Source organism: Phaseolus vulgaris, chromosome 5, assembly GCF_000499845.2.
Source record: "Phaseolus vulgaris cultivar G19833 chromosome 5, P. vulgaris v2.0, whole genome shotgun sequence".
NCBI lineage: Eukaryota > Viridiplantae > Streptophyta > Magnoliopsida > Fabales > Fabaceae > Phaseolus > Phaseolus vulgaris.
Window position 1 is genome coordinate 3,994,578 of NC_023755.2, and position 7,120 is coordinate 4,001,697.

Here is a 7,120-nt window from a genome sequence, read left to right on the forward strand (position 1 = left end):
TGGGGACATCATTACCATTTCATACACCTCTTCCTAACAATCACCATGGGAATTACACCACTCTTCCACACACACACTGCAAATTAGGGCTGCTACTAAAATACTACTGTTTTTTTTTCCGGATCTAATCACTCTCTTTTGGTTAAAATAGGATAAAAAAAAAGTGGATTTTATTATAATTTGGTAAAAAATTTACTTCCTAATCACTAAAATGGATAAAATTTGAAAAATTATCGAGTTTATAAGTCATGTTATCGTGAAAAGATTGTGTCAGGTGGAACGATTTCTTTATATACAAAAAAAAATACACACAAGACTCGACAAAGATCTTAGAACAATCTGTTTAGTGAAGAATTTTGCTAATGAAATCGTTTTAAAATAATTTTGGTATGTAATCAAATTTTAACTAAGATTATTGTGACACAACTTACCTATTTTGATTTTTTAAAGATTTTATCTATTTTAATAATTAATGGATAAAATTATACTAAATTAATAAAATTTTAAGAAAAATAACAATATAAATATAGAGTAATGATATATTGATAACCCATATTGTTTATACAACCACATTACAACTCCCAATACTATTATTTTAATATTTTTTCATATCATTTAATTCTAAATTTATCTTTTACTATATATATTTATTTATAAATCTATCATATCAAAATTATCATTTTTTTAAATATATACGGCCTCACTCATTTATATTATTTGTATTTTTTTAAATTTCAATTAATGCTAGAGAGATATGTTAAGAAAGTATGTTCTTAACATTTCTCCTGTGAATCTGGATTATTCTTGTATGTTAAATAACTTATAGTTGTGGTCTTTTTTCCAGACATAATTATATAAAATAGTTTTAATCTACCATCACATTATTAATATGAGATACGAGAGATTGTTTTATTAAATTATGTAATTTTAATATTAAGTGTAGTATTTTTTATTTTGATTTTATTAAATATACTTATTTAGTAATATTTACATTTAATTAATATTGATAAAAATAAAGAATATATTTTATATCCGTTAACTTTTTTTTTTGGTTTATTATCAGATAATAAAATGCAATTTCACTGGGTTTAACGATGAACATATTTTTTTACGATATTTTCATTTAAAGTAGAATAAATTTATTGTAATACTTTTTCACTTCTAAGTATCTAGATAACACAAACTCAAAAATTGGATCTCATATTATTAATTAAAGAAAAGTTAAATGGAAAAGAAGAAAACTAAAAAAAGTATCCCTATTTTTTGGCACTCCAGTATTCATGTTCATCTTTCTTAATGATTTTATCTTAAAATAACATAACATTAAAGCCATTGATGATTATGACTGTCGTTTCACACTCTTCTGAGATTTTCAGTCACCATAACTTTCTTTGCACCATCTTAGATCTTTAATCTCACACACACACACACACATATATATATATATATATATATATATATATATATATATATATTGTGTGAAAATAATTTTTAATATAAATTGTGATTGAACGTGATAAAAGATAATTAACAGAAGAAAATGAGAGTGAAAGTTCCTTGACGTTCTAAAGGCACGCACGCAATGAATTGTGGGAACATTTGTAACGTCATAAGTTAGAGGTGGGCACTAAAACCCCACCCATATTAGGGCTTAAATTATATACTTTCTGTTAATAAATAAAATTTAACTTTATTTATTTTAATAAATTATATCAAAATTCAGGATTAAATTAGTTTTTACTTTTAGTAAAAGGAACCATTTTGGTATTTGTTTCTTTAATACAATTTCCTTTTAGTTTTTCATTCTCCTAAAGCTTTAATATTTCACTGCTGTTTATCCTTATAAAATTAGTTTTTATAAAATGTTTTTCTTTTAGTTTTCATTCCATAGTTGAATAACATTTATTGTTTCTAATTCTTGTTTTAAAATAGATAAAACTATATTTAAGAATTTCAAAAAGATAGTGTAGTGACATGTGTAAATTATATATCACACACATAAACACATATTAGGATGGATATTGTGTGTTAAACATATAATTTGTTAACTACTATTCGGTGGGGGTAAAAAGTTAATATTAACTTTTAAAGAATGGAAAAATAAAGATTTTTCTATATAAATAAAACTCAAAACTCATTAATTTTATAAAAGTTTGTCTATAGTGAAAAGGGTATGCCTTTAAAAAAATTGTAGTGTTTTTTTATACTTAATACTCTATAAATATGTTAATTTTGTCATAACTACTTTGTTATTGTGAAGTTAAATATGTTCACATACTAATTTTGATAATATTACATTTTAACATATTAGGGTGATAGCACATGTTAATACTCAAAATTTAAGAGTAATAAAGTTATACCATGAATCGAAATTAGTATATTTATTAAATGTTGGAGGGATGAATGTTGAAGTTAGTAAAAGTTATTTAAAAGTGAATAAAAATAGCAGTAAGATTTATTTTATGTTGAAGTGAAGGGGGGACAAAGTGTGTTGATGAGTGTCGGAGAGAATATTAGGGAAATGGTATTATTGATATCTGATTCTGAAATGCATTATTATGAGAAAGGAGTGAGTGAATGTCTATTCTTTCAATGAGAGGAGGGGTAATTGGCCCTTTGACAGTGAGACTACTGACCCCTGAACCCAATCTTCACCACCACTCCTAAACAATAATGCAAACTATCAGTGCCATATGCCATGTTTTATGCTCAAGAAAAAGAAAAAAAACAACCTTGTCACTTGTTTTTCAAAGAGTCTTTATGTAGTTTCTTTAGACTTATTTCTTCCCTATAAACCTAATTTCACTTTACTCTCATACCATATCAAGAAGATGACTTTAAGTCTAACTCAACCCGAAAAAACCAATTCATGAGATTGAGGTTTACACCCATTTATATACAATGAATTGTCCCCATCTCTAGTCGATGTGAGATATCCAAAACCACGTATCAAAGTATAAAAAAATGAAAAGCTTTATCTGGGACTCATATATAGAAGATGCGTATGTTTTGTCATGCTTGGAGTGAGAATTTTCCTTCAATAGTTGCAGATATTCTGGAGAAATTTTCTTATCGTTATCTTCAGACATTTCACTTTATGGAGTGACCTTCTATTAATTGGACACCAATAAATCTTCTTGAAAGACATTTTTCGTTTTATTTATTTCCCATTTTTTTTTATGAAGGGAGAATTTCCCAGTTTGTTACCAATTATAGTCACCACAGTATCAGAAATCAGAATAAAGTTTATTGTTGGTAGAATATGGAAAAAGAAAAAGAAAGAATTGGAAAAAAAATGTTTAAAATGAAATGAGTATTGATTGATGAAGCATATATTTTGGATGTGGAACAATATCCAAAAAAATTATTCTGAGCATGCGCTGAAATCCACTATTGATTGGAATAATTGCAAAAATTGAAATGATGGTACGTTTTTCTTTTGATGTAATAGTATTTATTGGTCACTTTGATGTTGCCATATTTAAAATGGAAACATGATGAGTTGCGTCTAAAACTGCCTACCAACTACCAAATGCAAGAAAAATAATATTACAAATGAATATATTCTTAGGCTTCAATGTCAAGTGCCCCACATTTCAATTCTTTGCACAAACAACTTCATCATATTGAATTATTTATACTACATTTGGTTCCTCCGACACATATCATGCTCATGTCTTCAATCAATATTGACCAAAAAGACATTTATGGAAGATAATAAGTAGTTCAGTGATCATGAATCATCATCATAACATCATGTATTCATACCCCACCAAACATAGCTCTGTTAATAATCACTACTTGTTAAAAAAAAAAAAAAAATAACCCTTTAATTCATCTAGCTTAACACACTCTTGTAGCAATGTTTTAGAACCTTATTTGTGTAAAATGTTTTTTTTTTTCGGTTTTAACAATGTTACAATGAGGTAAAAGCATCTAGTGTTACCTTAAAAAAGAGAATAAAAGCATCTGATAAAAAGAAATGTGCCAAGACTTTTTTTGGGGGACAAAGATAAAATCTTATTCTTTTCGAATGGATTACTTATTTTTCGGTTAAAACATATGCAATTTTCATAAGCGAGAATTGTTATCAACCATAAAATTCTCAAAAGGAGTATTTTACACATTTATTTGATCAAGATATATATATAACATAGTTATCTTTAAGAAACAATATTAAGGTAAGAAAAATGTATGGTGTGGAAAAGGAATTAGGGTGGGATTTAAAGGAGTAAAGGAGAGGATATTAAAAAAAATAGACATAGAACAATGAGAGCATAAACAAAGAGTGATGTCATAAGTTATAAAGAGAAGGAGAAAGAGATATAAGAGTGTCACATGAGAATTCTAAGTTACAATAGAAAGAGTGAAGAAGAAAAGTGATCTAAATATTTTTTATGCTGTTTTCTTACCATAAATAAAATTAAAGGTGGTAAAATGAGAAATGTGTTATAAATTAGGAGGTGGCAAAGAAGTAGGGTAGGTTTTCTCTCTACCAATAAATATAAAGTAGGGGTATTTTATCATTATGGATATAAGGCATATTCACATATAGATCATTATTAATGGGGGATGGATATTTAGAGGCAATGAGTGTATGAAAGAGTTGTGGTATGTTGTTGATAATTATAAATGTTTATTCACAGTGTGACATAAGAAAAAAGAGATTCAAAGAAATTGATACAACTGAGAATAGGAGGCACATATTCTACAAATAGTATATGCTGTCTAGTAGGAGATTTTAATGCACTAATAAGAAAAGAGGAAAAAAAAAGGTGGGAACAATGTTGGAAGAGACAAATAAACATAAGAGTTTAATAAATTTATAAAAGAAATACTACTCATAGATATATACCTTTGATTGGCAAAATTTATTTTATATATAATCAAGGGATGACCAAGAGTTTGATTCACCTATTCCTAATATCATACGAATGAGTAAATATGTGGTAGGAAAATGCATATTATGTTGGGAATAGGTGTGTGTTGGGTCATTTTCCACTAGTGCTAAATGTTTCTAATTAGGACTAGGAACCTCTACCTTTCAAAAGCTTAAAATGTTGGTTTATAGATCCTAATTTCAAGAACTTTATGAACACTATTAGTTGGGAGAAATAGGAAATACAAGGATGGGAGATTTTATTTTGAAGGAAGAACTAAAGAGGATGAAATGTAGCCTAGGAACAAATAATAGTTCGATAATAAACAAAGTGACATCCAAAAAACTAGTGGAGAAAATGAATGCATTAGACGTTAAAGATGAGAATGGAGGAAGATGAAAATGAATATGGGAAGCTAGCAAAGAGGAATGAACCCCTTCTCTATCAAAAATGGAAAAGCAAATAAAATAAAGGTAGGAGATACCAATATGAGCTACTAACAAAAATAATGAGGAGGATTATCGAAAGTTCACAATCATTTGAGGAGGAAGAGATAGTATGTGGTGTGGGAATGTGAAATAAAAGTTGGTTTCAAATTCTTTTTCATCAAATGTTTTTGGAAACTATCAAAATATTTTTTTTAATATGTTGCTTGGTTTCCACAAATATAACACTAATAAAAGGAGGAAATGCTTCATTCATTTCTCTCATTCCAAACTAAATGACTCATAAACTTGGGAGAATATATACCAATATTCCTATACACAATCTTTGCAAACCTCCTAGCAAAAGATTGAAAGAGGTAATGAATAAAATTATTGAAGAAAGGAAATCCACATTTGTGAGAGTAAGGAACATGTTGAATGGAGTCATAATTGTGAATGATGTAGTGGAAGAGGAAAGATCTATGAACAAATATTGTTTGATCCTAAAGGTAGACTTTGAATGACATATGACTCAATATGTTCGTAGTTTTTATATTATATGATGAGAAAAATGAGGTTTAGGGATGTGTTGATAAAGTAGATTAGGAGTTGTGTTAATTCGAAAGTGGTGTAGTCTTAATGAATGATAACCCTACAAAGGGGTCCCCAATCATAAAAGACCTTAGATTGGGAGATTCATTAGCTCCCTTCCTTTTCTTAATTATGGGGAAAATGTTAAATTATGAGGTAGGTTGTATGTAGTAATATGTTTGCTTATTTCAAAATAAGAAATGAAAAGATTGATATATTTGTACTACAATTTGCAAATATACACTTTTTATTAGATGATTCCATTGAGAAAATTAGAATTGAGATTAATCATTCTCAATCGTTTGTATTTTCAATGAATAAAAATATATAACATTCCATCTTGATTAATATTGATGCACATATAAAAATCATTCATGATTCTCCGCATACAAAATTATTAAGATTGTCTCTTAAATATCGATTCCTCGCATATTTATAAAAAGTTTCTTATCATTATGAACAAATGTTATAAAGCAATTAACATTTCAAATATATTCCTAGCATTCACATATGTTAAGCATTATCATTTAGGTCAGATGCATTGAAGTACTTTCCAGTCAAATCTAAGGATCAAAATTATGAATAAATATTCAAACTTTAAGAATAAAATGATAATACCAATCTCAATTAAGAACAAAATATTAAATAAATATCACCTCAATACATGAGAGTCTGAACATATCACTCACAATCCCTAAGGGAAGACTTAGTGATATAAGTTGATTTTAGGATTGCACATTTTATGGGTTACTCTTTTGTTTATGAGTTTTTGAGATTAGCAATTAGAAGATTCCCACTGGACACAAACTTAACCAAGTGGTTAAGTAAGTGTGAAGGTGCACTTCTAGAGGGTAAAGAGAAAACACAAATAAGGTGATTATGATGATTAAGGTGTGGAAATAAAAGACATGAAAAGAAGCATATGATGATGAAGAAAATCAAACATAAATGAATAAAAATATGGAAGAATGGTGTAATTAAAAGGAAAGAAAAACACAAAGGTGAAGAGGTTAAGAGATGCTTATGGAATAAGAAATTACGCCACTTGGAAGGGGAGGAGGCTCCAAGATAAGTGGTGAAGAGTTGTCACTTGAAGTGTGCAAACACCAAAGATAAGACCCAATTTCTAGGAGACAAAGTTCACTAAACACTCCTGCAGAGTTTCCTTTCTATTTCAAATTCAAGTGTGAAATACATGAGGCAAGACACTCTATTTATACAAGA